This window comes from Cryptomeria japonica, chromosome 3, assembly GCF_030272615.1.
Source record: "Cryptomeria japonica chromosome 3, Sugi_1.0, whole genome shotgun sequence".
Classification (NCBI taxonomy): domain Eukaryota; kingdom Viridiplantae; phylum Streptophyta; class Pinopsida; order Cupressales; family Cupressaceae; genus Cryptomeria; species Cryptomeria japonica.
In genome coordinates, this window is record NC_081407.1 from 842,911,765 (window position 1) to 842,932,888 (window position 21,124).

The following is a 21,124-nucleotide window of genomic DNA, read 5'->3' on the forward strand; positions in this document are numbered from 1 at the left end:
AACGATAATTTAGGGGGCTAAAAATAAGGGGAGCCCTTTGTAATTCGTATAAGCCCGATATTTAAAATATTAAGGGTATTATTCAGAGATTTGAAAATATTATTGTTTAACCCCTTAATTAGAATATGAAAGTGTTTAAAATAGGGGAGATTTTGTCTTGTAAAGGCAATCAATTTTTCATTGTGAGAAGAATTTAGAATTTCTCTTGGAAAGAAATTGGAGAACGAGAGTCTTCTTGATTTTTGTAAGCACAAAGGCATTTGTTAAATTGTAATACTCTCTAGTGCAATTGGGTTAAGAGGCAATTGAAGCCTAGCCCGTGAAGAAGAGTACGCGAGTATCTTTAGTTGTGTGAGGAAACAGTGAGAGATGTTGCAAGTTTGAAGCTTGGATGATGTAATAAGGTGGTTTATGCTTGGCGTCATCAATAAAGCAATCCTATATTGAGAAGCGGACTCGGAGACGTAGCTCATATTGAGTGAACTCTGTTATCAAGCTCATGATCTCTTTTCTATCTACTAATTCTCTTTTATTGGTTTGATTTTCAATTTCTTCTTTAAGTGATTGTTTAACATTATTAAGTTGTGCAAAGGATTAAGTGAGCTTAGCTTTTGTAATTTCAATGGTTAAAAAACATAACCATGTAATTCTGTTTGTGATTGGGAAAAATCTGTAATTCAAATTAAGCACAATTTTATTTAGCCTTAATTACAGATCCAGTGGCATCAGAGCAGTTTAACAAAAAAAGTTGCAAGTCGTGGATGTTAACCAGGTTGAAATTAAAGCAAGGAGAAGGTGCACTTGAACAATTTAATCCAGAGATCGGATCGAGGCGAGTTACTTGAAGATCAACCATGGCACAATCAAAAGAAGGAAAACATGTTAATCCTGAACCCTTTGAGAATGAAGAAAAATATCGTAAAGCATTCCTAGACATGAAGATGATGGTGGAAGAGTTGTACAAGGATAGGCAGAAGAAAAAGGAAAGAAAAGACAAAAAGAAGAAGAAGGAAGGTGAATCCCCTTCGAAAGATGTCAAAGAAAAAGGAGTAGGAGGTGGTAGTGACCCTCTTGAACCTCAATCCCCATCTTCTTCATCTTCTTCTTCTTCATCCTCTTCATCTTCTTCTTCTACTTCTTCCCCCAAGAAAAAACAACCTGTACAGTCCGAGTCTAATTCACCTTTGTTAAAGCTTGATGTTAAATTTGAATTAGCAACCTATAATAATTGGATAAAACAAGTTGAAGTTTATTGCAGGATTTAGAAGTTTACTGATGATGCTTCAAAGATCTAGTTAGCCACTCTTTGCCTGGGAGGCACAGCCTTAATCTGGTGGGAGAGCAGGACTAACGAAGATCTTAACCGATATGGTAAAATAATTTCTTGTTTGTTTGAGTTTACAATTACCCTTAAGAAACAATTTTATCCATTAGGTCACATGCAAAAAGCAGTAAGGAATTGGCAATCATTAAGGCAAGAGAAAGGACAAAGTGTGCAGGAATATACACAGGAGTTTAGAAAAAGAGCTTTAATTTTGGGTGTTCCTTTATACACGCAAGAAACTTTGTTAAAGTATATAGGTGGATTGCATGAGAATTTGAGACATACAATACTTATGTTTAATCAAACTAACCTTGATGAAGTTAGTGTGCAAGCCATTCATCTTGAAATAGGCTCAAGGAATAGCCATGATAATCTTTTCATGGAATCCAATTTACATAAAGGGAGAAAGAAAGGGAAGGAGAAAATACAACAAACAGTTTCTGTGAAGAAAGAGGAGGAGAAGCCTTATTGCTCACACTGCAAAAGGGAAGGGCATGAAGATGCAAAATGTTGGAAACTGCATCCTGATCAGAAACCCAAGTGGTTCAAGAATCAAACGGGTAAGCAAAAGACCACAGCTATCGTGCAAGACCTTGGTTCAGAATCTGGTGATGAATCCAAGATAACAGTTGTGGGTATAAAAGGTATTGTTCCTGTTGCTAATTCTAGTTCCCATACTTCCTCTATGAAGTGTAATGAGGTCTCTGTTGAAAGTAAAAGGAATGAATTGTTTCATATAAGGGCTATTGCAAAACAAACTAAAATTGATACACTCATAGATAGTGGATCGCAAGTGAACTTAATCTCTGAACAAGTTGTTAAGCAATTGGGATTAAAAACAACACCTCATCCTAAACCATATCCATTGGGTTGGGTGCATGATAATGCCTGGTTACATGTATCAAAACAATGTAAACTCCGATTTGCAATCACATCCAAGTTTGTAGATGAGGTAGAGTTAGATGTAATTCTGCTTGACATCTATGGGATGGTTCTAGGGAGTCCTTATTTGTATGATAGAAATGCCATTTTCTACAGGGAACATAACATGTATCATTTGTTTAAAGATAGAATTGAATTCATTGTGAAAGCTCATCGCATGAAGAATGATAGATCTATTGTAAACACGGCGCATTTGAAGATGATTGTAAATGCAAGGAATACATTAACCCTTATGTCTGTAACAACTAGTGATAATAAGCATGAAGATGAAATGTTCTTTGATCATGATAAGGTGTCACAGAAAACACAGTGTGAGGATCAGTTGCAAGCACATTTAAGCCTTCAATCGAAGGTGGTTAAAGAAGGTTTGAATGATTCATTTTCTAATGATGTTCCTATTCAGGAGATCCAGCACGTTGATACTTTTTCTCTAGCATCATTTTATTCAATCTTGTTTGCTATTCTGCTAGTTAGTTCTATGTGGATGGTGGATGCGACAATGCATATTGGTGAAATTACAGTTGATTGTATCAGCAAAGTTATCTCATTTTTCATCTTATTTGTAATGAGTCAAATGTTCAGAATTCCAGTAGGGTGGACAAATGATACTGGGCAAGTGAGGCAACAATGCCCTCACTTAAATTCTATGTAAAATAGACCTTTTGGTGGTCCAAAAGCTTCTCAATTGGGAGGAATGATCTGGGAGGATCTAGAAGACGAGATTCATGGAAAGTTCATCCAAAAAAAAATTTCTTTGATAATTCGAACCTGCAACCACTCATTTCCTATTCTCAAGCTCTACCACCAAGCTAAGCGCCTCTTTCGGCTTCAATTATGGGGCATGTTTGTTTTGTTGGCTAAATCAGTTGGTGAGCCAATAAAAAGGGGATCAGGTGGTTTGAACCCTCAACCTCCCATTTCCGTGGACCACTCCCAACCAATGCACCAGGTGATATTTTCGAAACGGAAATGATACCATAATAGTTTCTCATATAAGCAATGTTGGGCCATGAAAGAAGGGCTCATGTTTAGCCCGAGCCCCTATTATTGATATCTTTATTTAAGATTCATATTAAGGTCGTTCTGTAAATGATAATTTAGGGGGCTAGAAATAAGGGGAACCCTTTGTAATTCGTATAAGCCCGATATTTAAAATATTAAGGGTATTATTTGGAGATTTTAAAATATTATTGTTGAACCCCTTAATTAGAATATGAAAGTGTATAAAATAGGGGAGATTTTGTCTTGTAAAGGAAATCAATTTTTCATTGTGAGAAGAATTTAGAATTTCTATTGGAAAGAAATTGGAGAATAAGAGTCTTCATGATTTTTGTAAGCACAAAGGCATTTGTTAAATTGTAACACTCTCCAGTGCAATTGGGTTAAGAGGCAATTGAAGCCCAGCCCGTGAAGAAGAGTACGCGAGTATCTTTAGGTGTGTGAGGAGACAGTGAGAGATGTTGCAAGTTTGAAGCTTGGATGATGTAATAAGGTGGTTTATGCTTGGCGTCATTAGTAAAGCAGTCCTACATTGAGAAGCGGACCCAAAGATGTAGCTCATATTGAGTGAACTCTGTTATCAAGCTCGTGATCTCTTTTCTATCTACTAATTCTCTTTTATTCGTTTGATTTTAAATTTCTTCTTTAAGTTATTGTTTAACATTATTAAGTTGTGCAAAGGATTAAGTGAGCTTAGTGTAGACACCTAAAATTGTCATGTCTAATTAAATAAATATTTTATTTATTTAATTATCTAAGCTTAATTCTTCTATTAATTAAATAAATCTTTATTTATTTAATTAATTCATTTATCCTCTTCTAGCCTTATTTCTCATTTAAATAAATACATTTATTTATTTAAATTATCATTTTCCTAAATTAAATAAATATGTTATTTATTTAATTGATCCCACTTCTTCTATTAATTAAATAAATCTTTATTTATTTAATTAATTCGTTAACCTTTTCTACCCATGACACATGTCATTCATCTCTTAATTCATACACTACCTACCCCTTTCATTATTTTACTATTTCTTCTACCTACCCTCTAATCATAGACGACCTCCTTTTTACACCTCTCAATCTTATCCCTCCATTTCATATTGTGTCTTCTATTTAAGGAGATGCTTCCTTCATTATCAAACCCTAATCACTCATGCTAATGATCTTTCATGCAACTTGCTACACTATGATCCTACTTGCAACCACATTCCGTTCTTTGTTGAGCTCTTGTGCATATAAAAATCTGAGAGCAAATATATATCAAGCAAGATCAATGGAGATAGGAAGAATGGAGATCAAAACCCTATTGGACATGTGATGGTATAATCTTTGTGATTTCATTTGATTTGCATTGTCTTAGGTAATCTTCATATGTTATGGTGGATCTTTGTTGATTGTTAGGCTAGGATTTTGTGGTTGAATTCATTTAGCCTTTCAATATTGTTATTATTGTTATCCATTTTCACCATAAACACTTAGCTTTTGTAATTTCAACGGTTAAAAAACATAACCACGTAATTCTGTTTGCGATTGGGAAAAATCTGTAATTCAAATTAAGCACAATTTTATTTAGTCTTAATTACAGATCAGTACAACATATTAGGTTTGCAATCCACAATCTAGCATATGTGTCCCTCATAAAACCAAACCTACTTCCCCTTTTTAGCTTTAAAACAATATAGTTTAAAAAAAAATTCTGCAAAAAAAACTTTATATATATATTTTAAATTATTCAATTTTTTTAATTTTATTTTTTTGCAAAGAAACATAAAATTTGTACCACTATAACAATGGCAAATTAGGCTATACGACTCAAGCTGCTAATTTTTTTTTTCAAAAATCAAATTTCATCAAATATAGGTAAATTTAAACTCAAAATCATAAAAACAGCCATTGAATGCAATGGTGGACTCAAATTTGGCCTAGGATGCTTCATAAATGTGTTGCCCAACAAATATCCTAAGATGCCAACCTTCAAATGTACCAAGATCTTTCCAAAAAGGGATTATCAAATGCACACTATGGGCTCTAATACCATGCAAGAATTGGCTATGGAGATAGCCACCCATGTTCTAAAGGCCTATTGAATAGCACAATAACAACAGAGAATGATAGAGACAAGAAAAAACTATATTCTCATCAATGATGCAATATGCTAGACAAAAATACATGGGAGATCCCCTTGTTTATATAGCCAAGGTAAGTGAATGAGACAATGACAAGTGTCATCGTCTCATGACATGATAAGTAGAGTGAAAAACTATCATAACACCTAAAGTGGAAAAGAGATCACATGATAACACCACTGAAGGTGGACCACACACCATGTTGGAAACACGGTTGTCGTTGCACCAAAACATCAACCTATTAATGCTCGATACAACCACAGGACACATAGAATCCACAAGAGGCAATTAAGCCATGTCCCAAACCCATTGCTTGCATTGCACAACACAAGGAGACCAAGGGTGCACACCATGCAACACACCAAAGTTGGAAAAGTACGACCGCAAAAGATGGATATGATAAAGTAATAACATGACAAGTCCACCTAATGTGGAGATGCTCCAACTACTCCTATGCAATTCCATAAATGAGCTTAAGTAAAGTGTAATTAGGACCTAGGAAAGAACAAAACAAGGTAAAATTACTTAATTACACCAACAAATAGAAATGGTTGAATGGATCCTTAGATTGTGACCTTGTCAAATATTCATAGATTATGAAATTGCGGTATGATATTGTTAATCTACACAAATTTTGAAAATATTCATAAGGAACTAAAATTATTGGTTGAAAAGGAACATAGATTATTTTTCTAAACAAAACATTCAAAAGGGTAAAAAAATATCAAAAATTGAAAAGAGTAACTTAAGTAGACTTACTTGATTGCATGCATGAATTCCTTGATTTTATGTCAAATTCTAGGAAAAAATTTTTATTCTAAATAAACCACACTTTCAAAATTATGTAATAATTAATTTTAACTTAACACAATACTTATACAAATGAGTAAGAGAATCCTTACCTTTGAGGTAAATCTTTTCACAATGAAGACATAGGACAATCTATTTTTTCCATATATTCTAATGATGATAGATAGTTTCACATACTTGAAAATATATTTTTAAGAAATAATTAATTTTCCATAGTCCATACAATTAGAATGCAAGTTTTTAGGTTAAATTGTGTTTTCTTATTTGTATAGACGTTTCAGATCACACCTAGTGATTCATCATCAAGAACATTAAAAATAAGAAAAATGAACTGTAGATGTAACCTTTCAAGGAATGGAAAAGCATTTCCTAATTCAAAAAAGACATAAATTAAACTAAAACATCAAGAGAAGGGAAATAAAATAAATAAAATAATAACTAAAAATAACATCAATAATAAGCTTACAATCCACATTAGAAAATAAACAATAAGCTAATAAAATAAAGAACTAAAAATTATGGTATGTAAAATTAAATAAAAGAAGACTATGCTACAAGAAAAAAGAGAGAAAAAATGAAATACATAGAATAAACAAAACAAAATAGAATTGAAACTATCAATAGATAACTAAAAAGAACTATACAACTAATAATAACTTAGCCGCCTAAACGGAAAAATAGATAGGTAGAATTACATTATAACAGTTTAATATTTACATAATAGCTATTTTAACTTGTTCAAAAGTACTTTAGAAGCTGGCCTTCCATTTTCTTTAAGAAAAAGACATGCGGTAGCATGACATCTTGGTGAGTTGTTGACTTACAATTAGTCAGCAAATACCGTTGGATAGTCAAATGAGCATCTTACGTGTGGGAAAATTCAACACATGCAAATAAAGGGAGAAATACTCTGCCTCAACAGACCCCACATTTTTGTCATCGACTATCACACATCCAGATGCGGGCGCTAAGATAACAAACTCATAAATCATCAACTGTCATATGAGTAGGGAGAAACGTAACCTTGGGCCTTAAGATTTCTTTGTTTTTTTTCTTCTTCATCCACCTCTTTGTAATGCACCGAAAGCCTCTTTTTAATAAACTTCTTGTATTTATCAAGAATATGTATATTCAATTTGATCAAATCTCAAACACGATTCATGAATGGCACATTAATTATTTCCTATAGGGTCACAAAATTTACGTGTCAATGTATATGTTGATACATGATTATACATTAATGAGATTTTAAGCGCATCCTCTGGCTTGGATCATATCAAGGTTTCCTAAATTACATATGTGTTGTAATTGTAATGCATATTTGTTACTTAATAGTTTCAATGTTTAAGAAAACAAGTTACTTCTACTTTATTTTTATTTTTCTAAGAAAAATAGAAGAAATATAATGATGAAGAGGGATATTTCAAATCAAAAGTTGTAATAATCTGTATATATGATATTCTTTCTCTGAAATTAAATCAAGATAAATATAAAATATACATAAATATTATTTAAGAAATGTTTCAAATAAAGTTAAAATATAAAATAAGGAAAAAAAAATCAAATTATGAAATAATATAATTATAAAATATAGAAAGTTATTTTAAATGAGAAATATTTTTTAAGCGGTGTTGGGGAAAGTCAAAGAGTTATCTCATTTGAGATGGAATTTATTTAAGAAAGGTCAAGCAATGAGAAGGAAACATATCTATATTGAAAATACATTTTACTATATGATTTCTACTTTTTATTGGAACATGGAACTTAGATTCAAATAATCTAAGAATGAAACCCTTATAGACCTAAACCTACACAGTAAAAATTCACACTTGCATGGAGTGATTTCACACAAGAGTAACCATTGTATACATTTCACTTTCTAACTAATATTGATAAGGACTTCAATTTAATAATTTGTATTGTTTATCAGAAAAATTGATCGTTATTTTGGAAGGAGGTTGTTGGTGTAAACAAATATTCATCATGGATATTATTACACTTTACTTAAGTTAACTTAGGATAATGCATCTCTTCGTAGTTTGGATATGAGACACTTAGGGAAGTGTGCACATAAGGATATAGCTTGTAGGAGAAATTCCACCTTTTGTGGTCTTATTTTGTTGTTACACTCCACATTCGGTGGGTCATCCACCTCATGTGGAATATTATATTATTTCTTCTACCTACCCCTAGTATTTCTTACCTACCCTTGTTTCTCATTGAGCCACATGTCATGATTGTGTGCTTGTATATCAATATGACCTTGCCTATATAAGCAGGCTCATATTCATTATATTGGTTAAGCCACTTGATCATTTCTATATTCATGAGAATATAGTTTGTTCTTGTCATTCTATTGTCTCTCTTTATACTTTTCATTGTGTCCTTGTTCTTGGCAAACTATCACATGGTACGAGAGCTATTGGGGTTTTATTGATTGGTTTTGGGAGATATCTTGGAAGGCTTCTATTTTTGGATTTGAGGTGCTACACATTTGGGAGGCATCCTAAAGTGTTTTCGAACACACCATTGCGTCCAAGAAGCCGTTTCCATAAACATCGAGTATAAACTCGACCTATTTTGGCGAAAGTTGATTTTTGGGTGTTGGAGAATTTTTTTGCCCAATTCAGGCAATACGGTACAAATTTTTGGATTTTTATTTTTTTTTTAAATTCTGAAAAATAATTTTCCAATTGAAAATCTCTGCCCAGTCAGTAGCGCACAGTCAGCGCCCAGTCAGCCTGGTCCAGGGGTGCGACGACCATTTTGACTGTCAGACGACCGTCAAATTTAGCACAGTATTTTGCTAACGTCAGCATTTTTTGAAAATTTTAGACCCCTCTTCGTTGAGCAGTTTGGATTTTTGGGTCAACTTTGGAGGCTCATAACTTGCTCAATTTTGCTCCTTTTTGGGTGCAATGTTTTTTGATTTGGGCTAATTTTTCGTGCTCTTCATAGTGGTATGTTTATTTTCTGATTTTGGTGCATAGATTTTGTGGAATTTTTGGATTCTCTCAGCAGTACCTGTCCAATCCTCAATTTTGCAACTTCAAAGGCTTCGTTTGGGCTCATACGACCTCCTTTTCAAGTACCATTTTTTTTGAAAGGCATAATTTTTTGGGCTCATACGACAACCTCAAATAGAAAAACATGTATAGGAAATAAAAAAATGTCATCTAGAACTTACACTCAATTTGCATCATGTCAATAATCTATTCTACTTCATAATACCCTCACTAGATTTTTTTATCACAATTTGCATAATTCACAACATATATTCATTCACCAAGTTCTTCTTTGTATAATAGATATATCAATCATACTATGTCCACAAATTTGAATGAAATTACACACACACATATACATTCTAGATTACTAGTTTCCTCTACATCTTAGCTTGAAATCAAGTTACATTGTCTACAAGATGAAGTACTTAACTCAAAAATCATGAAACATGTAGTTGCCTTGGTCCTAAAGATAACACATTGCATTATGATTAAGAATGTGTTATGTGTTTCCCATCATGAACTCAACTATTCTCAATTTGTCCTCACATTCTTCCTACAGTTGGCACAAACTTCTTTTCTCTGGTGTAACCAATAGAAATTTTAGCACAATAACCAAACTTGCATAATGTAGACTTTGTCTCTTTTATCTTTTTATCTTCTAAAGAACAACCTCTAAAACTTGAATAGATTTTTAATCATGTCTATTATTACTTTTTGTCCAAATTGTAAGCCATAATATTTTGTTGTGATACCAAAAACCATGACAAGATAACTTGAGACACATACATTTTTTTAGAAACAAACCACTATAACTAAACACAAAAATTTCTAGGGTTTATCAAATAACCTATACAATTAGGAAAGATAGATCGCAACATATAATGATAACATTGACATTCTACAAGATATCTATCCATGATATTAGCGTTAACAAGCTCTATCATAATTTTTCCTCAAATGCTTTTACATAAATGAAATTAATTCAATAGTCTCCTTGGCATACATCAATAATCTCCCTAAAATAAATGAAAACACTATATTTAACAATCTACCTCTTTTTAATAGATGGAAACAACAAAATGCTTCCCCTATGGATAACACTACATTTTCTATCTATTTAAGTTGTGATACTATTTGAGACATATTCTCCTACTTTTCTTTGTGTTGATTCTTTATGGACTCTATCCCACATACATTTTGAAATACTAATCTCCACCCCTTTATCATCAATGACAAAGGTATACTTGGATTTTTCAATAATACCAATATCTAAATACATCAATTACCAAATCAAAATAGATTCTAGGTGGACAACATTTGATGTAAAATAATCCTTAAGATGAGCTCAAATTTATATATGTGCGTTGAATCCACACAAGCATATATCTTGAAAACTTTGTCAAACATTATCATTTGAAAGATATCTCATAAAATTATCTATAAAAAAAGATAGACAAGAAGGATGGGGAAAGGTGATTTAATGAAATTTATAAAGAATGGCTGCGATCAATAGATGAATTAGATCCCAATAGAAAAATGAATTAGCACTAATACATATACAAAAATATTTTCATATAATCAGTTATACATTAAATATCAATATATAATTAAAAGAACTCATCTATAAATTGATATGATCATTAAAAAACACTTTATAATATTTTATGTTCACAATGTCAATTAATTATGACCATAACAATAAATTAAATATGTCCTCAATGATCTATAATTTAGAAAATACCTTATACCATTTTGTAATCACACAAAAAGACATTTGAATTATGGAGATGCAGTTCAAAAAAAAAATCTCTCTCCATAACTGCATACAATGAATTCATATATATCTAAGACTTCGATTCTATGGCTTACAATTAAAACAACCCTCTACAAATTGTAAAACTTCTTTAGATTCATAGACGCTATTTTTTTGTTGTAATAGCAATCCTTACATGAAATCAATAAGGCATAATCATATATTGTCTTCATTTCTACGTAGAAAAATCCATAGTGGATATAATTGGTTTAACAATAAGGGAAGTCAGCTTTCTCAATTCACTCCATACAGTGTTAGTTTATCATTTGCAGCAATTAGGATCTAACCGCTCCACAGTTAGAACACGAAGCTAACCGTTCCACAACTTCAAGTAGACTATCGATTGGTATATGGTTGTTCAGGCCTGCAATTGAATAAACTTTTTCCTTGAGGATAGATCGAGCAGAGACAGCGTGCGAAAACATAACGTTGAGCACAAGCAGCACTACCATACTTTTCAGAAGTATTGATCTTGCCATACTAACTGCCAGACCGAACCAGGTAAAGAGAAGTGTTCAGTCTATGTATAAAGAAAGAAAAACTTGGTGAATATCTTCAGAGCAAAGATGGAGAATGGAGATGAGACAGACGACGGAGTGCAACCGAATGAAATTGTCAATATTGAAACTCACTCAAGAAGGGTGAAATTCTAAGTAGGACTTGAAGGGGCAGCAATTCAAGAGACGGCAAAGGAAACTTTGGCGGCCTTCAAATATGCTTTTATTTTAACCAGTGTAGTCCAAGAGGGACGTATTTTTCTTGTTTCGAGGTTTTCACAGCAGTAAGAGCATTCCTTATCTTAGTGCCCACCTGTCGATGTGCAGTTGCACTAGTTCATAGTACTGATGTGGTGTTTATTGATGATAGTATTTTGCTCTTTGTCTCCATGTGTTGGCCTTTTACCGCATGCAACATATTCATTTGATTATGCTACCACATGCTTTGCTTCGGCCTTAATAGTTGGCTTTCCACGTTACGTCCTTCATTTTAGTTGTCTCTGTAGCTTTGGGGCGCGTTGCCTTAGAATTTTCAACACTGAGGGGGCCATTTATTGCATTACCAGGTTTTCTTGGTTTTCTTTGTATTAGTAAGTGTAGAGATTAAAACGAGCAAAGAATAGAAAACAATATAGTAGAAAAGAAAACACACAATGTAAGGTTTAATGTGGTTCACCATTAAGTGGTTACTTCCACCAGAAACACGGGGAATTATCTTATTGACAAATATCCAAATACATAGTACATCCAGTATGGGCTGCACACAGCCATTTATATAAACATATCAGATATGAAATAAAGAGTCTGGAGAAGTCGAACAGTCATGTGACCGTTGGGTTTCATATACCCAACAATCTCCCCTATGAAGGCCAACTGGCACAGCCATGGACTGGCATCCCTGCTTCCATTGTCGAATTCATATTACAACCAACCTGCTAGATTTTAGCTTCGTGATCTTCTTCTCGCATACACTTCGGATTAATCTTCTCCAAAGCATGCCAGACTTAATGGCATTACGATTAACTCCTGTAGCTAATATATCCAAAACATTGAAAAAATCTTTAACTGGTTCTAAAATGAACCCTTCATCCTGAAATGAATCCTTAAGATCATCGGTGCTCCCCTCTGATAGAAAAATGGAAGACATATCATCTTTCTCAAACACCATGAGCAATGAGGCCGACTCAATAATACCAACAAAGAGTTCTAGTTTTGGAACAATCATAGTATTCCTACCAAAATCGATTATATCTTCCCCTGTCGTTAGGTGTGCCAAGGCCCGGGAGTATGATTCGCTGTCAGAATTCTCATGCCTACCATAGGAATTATTACAAGCATATGGTAATGGCTTCAACCATGTCACCAAGGACTCTGCAAGAACACCCAGCCAGAATATTACACAACTGCCAGTGGCCTCGATACATGCTGATTCATTTGCTCGGTCCAACTCATCATCCATGGAAGGTGCTACGATAGACGAGCGTTCACCATCCACTACCTGACGAAACGAGCAGAGAAACGCATTGGTCAGATCTCTAACTCCCATCGATAACAATGTGCGTTCATCCAAATTATCCGTTACAGTATATGTTTTGTACTGCAAACCGTTAGGGATTACACCACCTTGGGGTTTGGTTGACTCATGAGTGCTCTTCAACCACTGGGACACATTCACAGGTGTAGACTGGTGATTCGTGTGTGCAGAGGCTGAATACTCCTCATTCAAATCACGACTTTTCACACCATATGCAAACACCGTGCCATTTACAGCAATACCATTGTTTGCTTCGATATAGATACCTACCTTATTGAAGCTTTTGACCATCTCGTTTATAAAATTCTGCACCAATTCATTATGCCTGTTGGGGTTTTCTGAGAAGTGTATGATTCCCCAGCTATTAATGCTTTTCCCTTGAAAAACATCGCTCCCACTAGTCATTTTCCATTGCCTCTTATCGTTGCTAGATGTCATCGGCTTGTGGTTACCCAACACTAGTAGAGGTGCATCCAGTATGTGTGCTATCACTTTGGTCATTTCTTGGCTCACAATCATTCCAAAATCGGTAAGGTGTTTACCGTGTGTACGTCCATTTCGTCCTCCATGATTTGAGCGATTTTGTTCCGCCTCACGAACGGCTTGATAACCTTCTCCAATATTTTTTCCTTTCTAGAGTTCAAATTATCCTTGAGAACCCTTTGTCCCTCACAAATTTCATAGAAGTCCATAGGTACAAAATTTTGTCTACCGGCTTTCTTGCCCAGGTTCAAACAAGGAAGCTCCATGTACTTAATTGTCTTACCATAACTGGCAATAACATGTCTGAATTTTGTCTCTTTGTCTACATAGGAACCCCATAAACCCTCAATAATGTCTACATGACATTCGGAAGCAACACAGAACAGAGCAGTGGCGTCATCAAAATTGGCACCATCCATGTTGGCTCCATCTCTAAGCAGGGCCTCGACACAGCAACCATGCCATTATGTTGCCTCAATATGCAGGCCATTCCACCCACGGGAGTCCTTAAGCACTCCCCAATCTACGAAACCCCATTCATTTCCCTCCATCAAAGCCTTCACAACACCGAGACTTCGAGAGCACACAACGTGAAGAGGGGTTCGCCCTGTAAATACCTTGGTGTCTTTATCTGCTCCAACATCCAAAAACACACTCACAATTTCATTTAATATCTCGTATGGAGATGTTTCTACTGACACCCTGTTTTGACTCATGAATTGCAAGTAAAGTTCCCAAATCCTATCATGTTACATCATAAGCAATGAACACAAAGCCACATTCGCATAAGCACACATCAAAAACTTCTTTGGGGTATTATTCCATGAATTCAGCGTGCTCTCCTCCATCTGCAATGATTTGTTTACCTTCTTCATGTAGCTCCCCTCAATCTTAGGTTGCTCATCATCCACATTGACACTATCATCCATATCCATCAAATCAAGTTGGTAAGCCATGTCTCCCTTCTCTGCTTGTGACACCTTAAACCACTTGGAATAATGCCCATTGTCCTCTGCTCCTATCAATGGCTGCTTTTGCTTTAAACCAGAAAATTGTCTATGCACTTCTTCATCTAAGTCCATAGGCTCGTAGGTTTCTATGAAATTATGTGTGCAAAGGTTGTCATCATCATCTGAGTGCCTCTTTATTTTTTCCAGGGCCATGCCATCTGCAGAGCTTTCCGAAGCCATAATTTCTCCCAGACCTCCTTGCTCTGCTACCTCACTCCAATCTACACCCTCCTCATCTTGGGAGTCAATAGCAGTTTCAACTTGGGTTTCCGATGGCATACACTCTTCATCCTATAATCTCTTAGGTTCATCATCTTCAGCAACAACCTCTTTTCTAGCATCTTTCTACTTGGAAATTTCAGTGTCTATATAGGGACTATCACAGCGTTCAACGTTCACCACATGAATGCCAATAACTTCCCGGCCATTAACAGTTTGGCCAATAAGTGCCAAAACTAGCTCAAGAGGAGAGCAAATAAGAATCCCAACATCCTTTTCTTTCACTAGATTCTCCTCTTCAACTGAGTTCCCCTCTTTCTTCCAGCCATCCTACCAATGTACACGGTGCTTGAAGCATAGTTTTACATGGAATGTAAAACTGCCTTAGAAGTTATAAATTTTACCTTCTCCTTCTTCCTCCATCTCTTCTCAAGCCAACATGGCTTTGATACCAATTGTAGAGATTAAAACGAGCAGAGAATCGAAAACAATAAAACAGAAAAAGAAAACACACAACGCAAGGTTTAACGTGGTTCACCACTAAGTGGTTATGTCCACTAGAAATGCAGGGAATTATCTTATTAACAAATATCCAAATACATAGTACATCCAGTATGGGCTACACACAACCATTTATATAAACATATTAGATATGAAATGAAGAGTTTGGAGAAGTCGAACAGTCATGTGACCGTTGGGCTTCACATACCCAACAGTAAGTCCCTTCTTCACGATAGCACTAACTGCATGCTGATGTGTAATGAGATTTAATGAATTGTACATATCCCTTCAATGTGTGTTTTTCTATAGTATGTGTGGTCACTTTTCCATGCTACGATGGTGCATTCAACTAGGCAAGTTGTAATTCTTCCTAGCTCTCATTGTCTTTAGTGACAAACAACTAGCAATTCTGATTTGTACGTGGGAATCTTTCCAATAACATTGTGTAGGATCTTCATATCATATGTGCTAAATAATTTTCACTTGCCATTCTAAGAGTCTAAAGTGTATATAAAAAAAACTTATAAATTATGTTATTAATGCAAAACTCTTTACAAAAATGAGTTATTAATGCAATTCTATTGATTATGTGAAGTTATCTATCATCACTAGAAACTCTGAAACAAATAGATTGCCCTAGATTTCGATTAGATAATTTATTCTGAATATTAGAATTCTTCAATTCATTTGTTTGAATCAATGTAGTAAGCTAAAATCAATGGTTACATAATTTTAAAAGTACAATTTATTTAGTGCGACTCTTCTAGTCTTATAACCTTGACATAAAATCAAGTAATTGATGTAATTAATGGAATCCCGTTTAATCACACTTTACAAGCTTCCTATAGTTTCTTAATCTATTTGGAAGTGTTGTATAGGCGAAAGATAGAAAAGTATTTGTGCTTCTTGCAGACATATAAAAATGACCATATTCCTAAATGAATATTTAATGTTCATTTTATTCTCATTCCTCTATTTAGTTATATCTAATTTAATTAAATCACCCACATTCCTCTATTTAAATTAAATAAATTATTTAATTTATTTATTTAAATTCACTTAAGCCTTTTATATCATTTAATTGAATAAATTATTTTATTTAATTAAATCCCTTCTCTCTACTTTTTAATTAAATTTACATTTAATTAAATACTTCACCCCAATTAAATAAATCTAACTTATTTAAATCCCCAACTTGCAACCAAAATGAAATAAAGCAATTTATTTTAATTAAATCCTATTATCCCTCACCCACTTGCATTTTCCTACATCTCCCACTTGCCTCCTAACCCTCTTCCTAAATTCTTCTAGAATCTATCTAATCCGAATCAATTAATCTAAACCTTTCAATTATCCCCTTTCCATAAATTTGAGGAGGTCACTTCTCAAATTTGGAGTAAAGTCTTCCAAAGGCATTAAAGCCTTTATGCCTTCAACAAGCTAACTTGTTGAAAACCCCCAAATTTGGAAGGACTCTTACAAATTTGTCCCCAAATTCTTTCAAACCATTAATGGTTAACTAACCCTTTGTGGTATGGTTAGAGACTTTTTGCCTAACTCAACCCTCATCTAACCGAGGGGTCTCATCAAGCATGCATTGCTTTGACCATGGTTATCCCTTTAACCCTTGCACAAGAGTTTACCCTTTGGGTAAAAGCTTTATCCAATGGAAAACCTTAACCTAACCTTAACCTTTACCTTCTAAGGGAACCATGAGGTCTTCTCAAGCATTTAATGCTTCTTACGTCTCCTCTCAAGTAGTTTTATATTGACAATTGTCACCATTTCATTGGTGAGAATTGTAAACATGGATTGATAGCTTTCAATCCTGACCCTTGATCAAATCCTTCAATCCTGACCATCCATTGCCCTGTTTCTTCAATAAGTAGAGCTCTCATTCCTCCATTTCAAAAAGAATCCAAGTCTTTAGCATCATACTTATACTTAATTTTAACAAGCATTTAGCCTCTCTTTGTAATAGAAATAAATCTAATAATCATTTTAGAGTATTTCTATCATCTTAGATTAAATCATATAGCTAATATATCATGTTAGGATAGTATTTTTACTAACCTTGTCATCTTATCATCTAGTTTAGTTCATTTACTAGAATCATGCATAAATAGGATGCATCCATACTAAATTCAATCAAAAGCATCCCTTGTTCTTGCATTCATCATCCCTAAGTCACTTTGCTCAATGGTCTGAGAGAAAAGGCATTGGCTTGAGGGACCTTGTGAGATAGAGAACCATGGAACACTCCTTGGGAAGTTGAGCCATTCCTCATGGCTCCATAACATGCACCAAGAGTCCCATGGGTGTGTGGGCAAGTCTTTGAATATTTTCACATTTTGGATTTCATTGAACCACTTTTCCCGCATACATTTCTCGCTCCCAATGTGGGGCTCAACCCCATTAATCAAATTAGTTTTTGAGTTTCACCAACTTTGCAGGTACGTGGGAAACAAGAATTGGCGTGTTCGAAACTTTTCTTAGCGCATCTGGTCAAACCTTCAACACATACGGTATACTGTTTGGCATGTTAGACTTGTTTCCTAGCACAAAGAAACCCTTTCTCTACGCATAGAATTTTTAAAATTATTATTGTAGTTTTCAACACCGGAATTTAATAGTCTAGCGCATTTGGAAATCAGTTTAGCGCGTAGGGTCTGTCTGATAGCGCCTCCAGGGCATTCTGTAGCATGTACATTATATTCTGTAGCGCATCACAGACAAAAGACATAAAATGATTTGTTACAGAGAACTCAAAAGTTAGACTTTTGGAAGTCCACAAAACCATCATTTTGCTAATTGATTAACTATTTGTTTTGCAGGTTACTAATGGTTTAATTGCAGGTTTGGAGCTTATTTTTATTTATGCTAGATTTAAAGTAATTGAAATTTTTTTTTACTAACTTAGCTAAGTTAGTTAAAAATTTAAATTTCTTTCATTTCTTGTTTAAAGTTCAAAATTGAACTCACACCTTATTTGGGAACTTAAAAAGAACCACAACAAAAATCTTTCTTGCTTTTCTAGGAGAAAACTTTCATTTGGGCATCTAAAAAGGACAAACAATTTTTCATTTTGCAAAAAGAGCTTTAAAAAGAACCTCACCATCCTTTGCTGTATAAAAGGATCAACTTATAAATTTTTGCAAGGTAAAAGAACCACACTTGTCCAATTTTATTCAAAGTTAAAGAGGGAAGTTCTTCCCCTTTGTCGATTTATTTTGTTGACCAAAATCAAAGTTTTGCTTTGTTGACCAGGTTTCATTTTTCAGATCGGATAATCATTGATTTGATGAAATAAAATGAACACCATGTTTTTGTGGAGCAATATCTCCATATAGGTTTTACCAAATAATTGCAATAAAAGGTTCAAAAGAACACTTGTGTGCTTCGCTTCGAAAGTGGAAGGTATATGCTCTCCCCTTAACTAGGTGATCAAAAAGATAAACCACTCTTATGCTTTCAATGTTTTTAAGCATTAACACCTTTTGCAGGCCTGCCCTCCCGAGGAGTTGAACAACTCTTAAAGCCATTCTTTGGTTGGTGTGAGGGGAACGACCTAAGTGGGGAATGACTTTGATGCCAAGTGTTCCAACCCACTATAATCAAAAGTGGAAAGTGAGGAAAGTCCTTTTCAACTATTGCACGCAATGATTAGCCTTCCCCCATTATCTTTACGATATGTAAAGCCTTTGTTGTAAAGGTTGGGAAGCCTCCTTAGGGAGTTTATCACTAACGGCTGAACAAGAAGCCTGATTACGAACTTTAGCTTTAGAAACTTTGAGCTGAGTCAATGTCCAAGCATTTGCAGTATTATAGTGCAAGGGTGGGGAAGAATTCACCCCCAAGATTACTCACCATATATCTCCCAAGATAACTACTCAATTGTGAAGCAATTCACTTTGAGTTAATTTCTGGCAAAAGGCAAAAAAATGGGCGCCCCCTAGGGGGTGACAAGGTTGTTTGAGCTAACGGAGTATCGAAACTAGTGAGCTATGGTATTATTGATGACCCTTGAATAAAGAGTCTGATTGAATTGTATTGTTTGTATCCAAACCTGTTAAAACACTGGGGATTTGAACACATCCTCGCAGAACATACACTCATTGTTTAGACTAGCCAAGGTGGTTATCTCTTTTGTGCTATGGTTTCATTTTTTACTTCAGAAAATCATCCATCATCATTCAGACAAAGTTCACAAATCACAAAAAACTACCAAGTCAAAACTATCAGGATAGTTTAGCACATAAGAGAAACATCTTAGCGCTTTGGAATCACATTTTAGCACATGCAAGCTTTAGCATAGTGCATCAGTACTGAACTTTAGCACATAATCAATCCCAAATAAACAGATTTAACCTTAGCACTTTCAAAAAATAGTCTAGCGTGTTGAGACCAAACACTAGCACATTAAGATCATTTGTTAGCGCATTGATAGGACACATCAGCGCATAGCCTTTCAAACCAAACCATAATCGAAATTAGAGTATCAAAACTACTCCAAAAGCATGTTTTCCTTAAAACAAAGTTGTCAAAATCCAAAAACTAGTCAAGAGATAAAACACATCTCTCCTATCAAAATCGGGAAATACTATCACAAGTGTCAAAAGGTCCTTCAATAAAATGGATTTTTATCCCAAAAACATACTTGTTTCAAACTCCAAGTTGTTAAATCATCTTTCCATATCGGGAAAGTTCTTATTCCATATCATTTGACACACTTTGTCATGAGGGGGCATCTAAACCTTCATTTGATAATGTAAAACTTAAGTTTCTAAACAAGATATCTTGAATCCAAAAAAAATTAAAGGAAACCATTGATTGCTTGTCCATGACTAATCCTCATATTCTAAGAAGAAAGAGTATTTATCATAACACTAAGTTGAGGAAACAACAACCCAGTTCTCTGAAACTTGCCAAAAGGAATAGGTTTTTATACATCAATTGCTAACTCTTCAAATCTCATTGAACATTCCTCTGTCATATGCGCTTGTATTTTCAAGACAAAACAAATGAATTTGATGAGGAACCATTGAGGAGTAGGGAATTATGTCAAAAAGTGGCATTCAACCAACACCTAAATCAAGGAGGAAAGATCAATCCAACTTTCTTCCCAGAAGTGTGCATCACTTACAACATACCTCGATTTGAACAACCCCTAAGCAAAACATCGAAGAGGAGTTTGTTCCATTTTTCAGAGAAATTTTCTACTAGATGCCCGTTATTACTCGCTCTCAATGAAACAAGCAAAGCGAAACACAACTAGAGTCCAGTATGGGTCAAAGATTATCAAATCTTTTCGAATATCTAAATCTAGAAGTTACATAAATTTTTGAGGAACTCCTCCAAGAGTGTTAAGAAAGCGCTTCATTTCAAAAACTTGTGGAAAAACTCATGGAAACCGACAAATAAAAATACCTACTCATGCTCAGGAGCAAAGGAGTTAAACTCCCTGAAGACTTCGATACTGACATATTTAGAACAAGGTCTCAACATTATGCTTATCAAGAACAACAAAGAGAGGAGGAAGCACGTGAGCCTGAGCACAAAACATACCTGAACAAAACTTACCCGAGCAAAACATCTTGGAGAAAAACATGTCGCTACACACGCCATTCCAAACTAGAAACAATGTGAGGGAAGAAATCTTCCCTCAGAAAATGAATGCACCCTTGGTTTCTCTTACATAGAATATGCAAATGCTACAAAAATAGATGCAAGACATGCAACAAGGATCAACAGTACGATATTCCTTGAATGAAATTTGTCCTTATTCTTTTGACAGAAGGTTAAACATGGTACCTTTTCCCCCAAATTCAGACATTCCCAGATTTGACAAATAT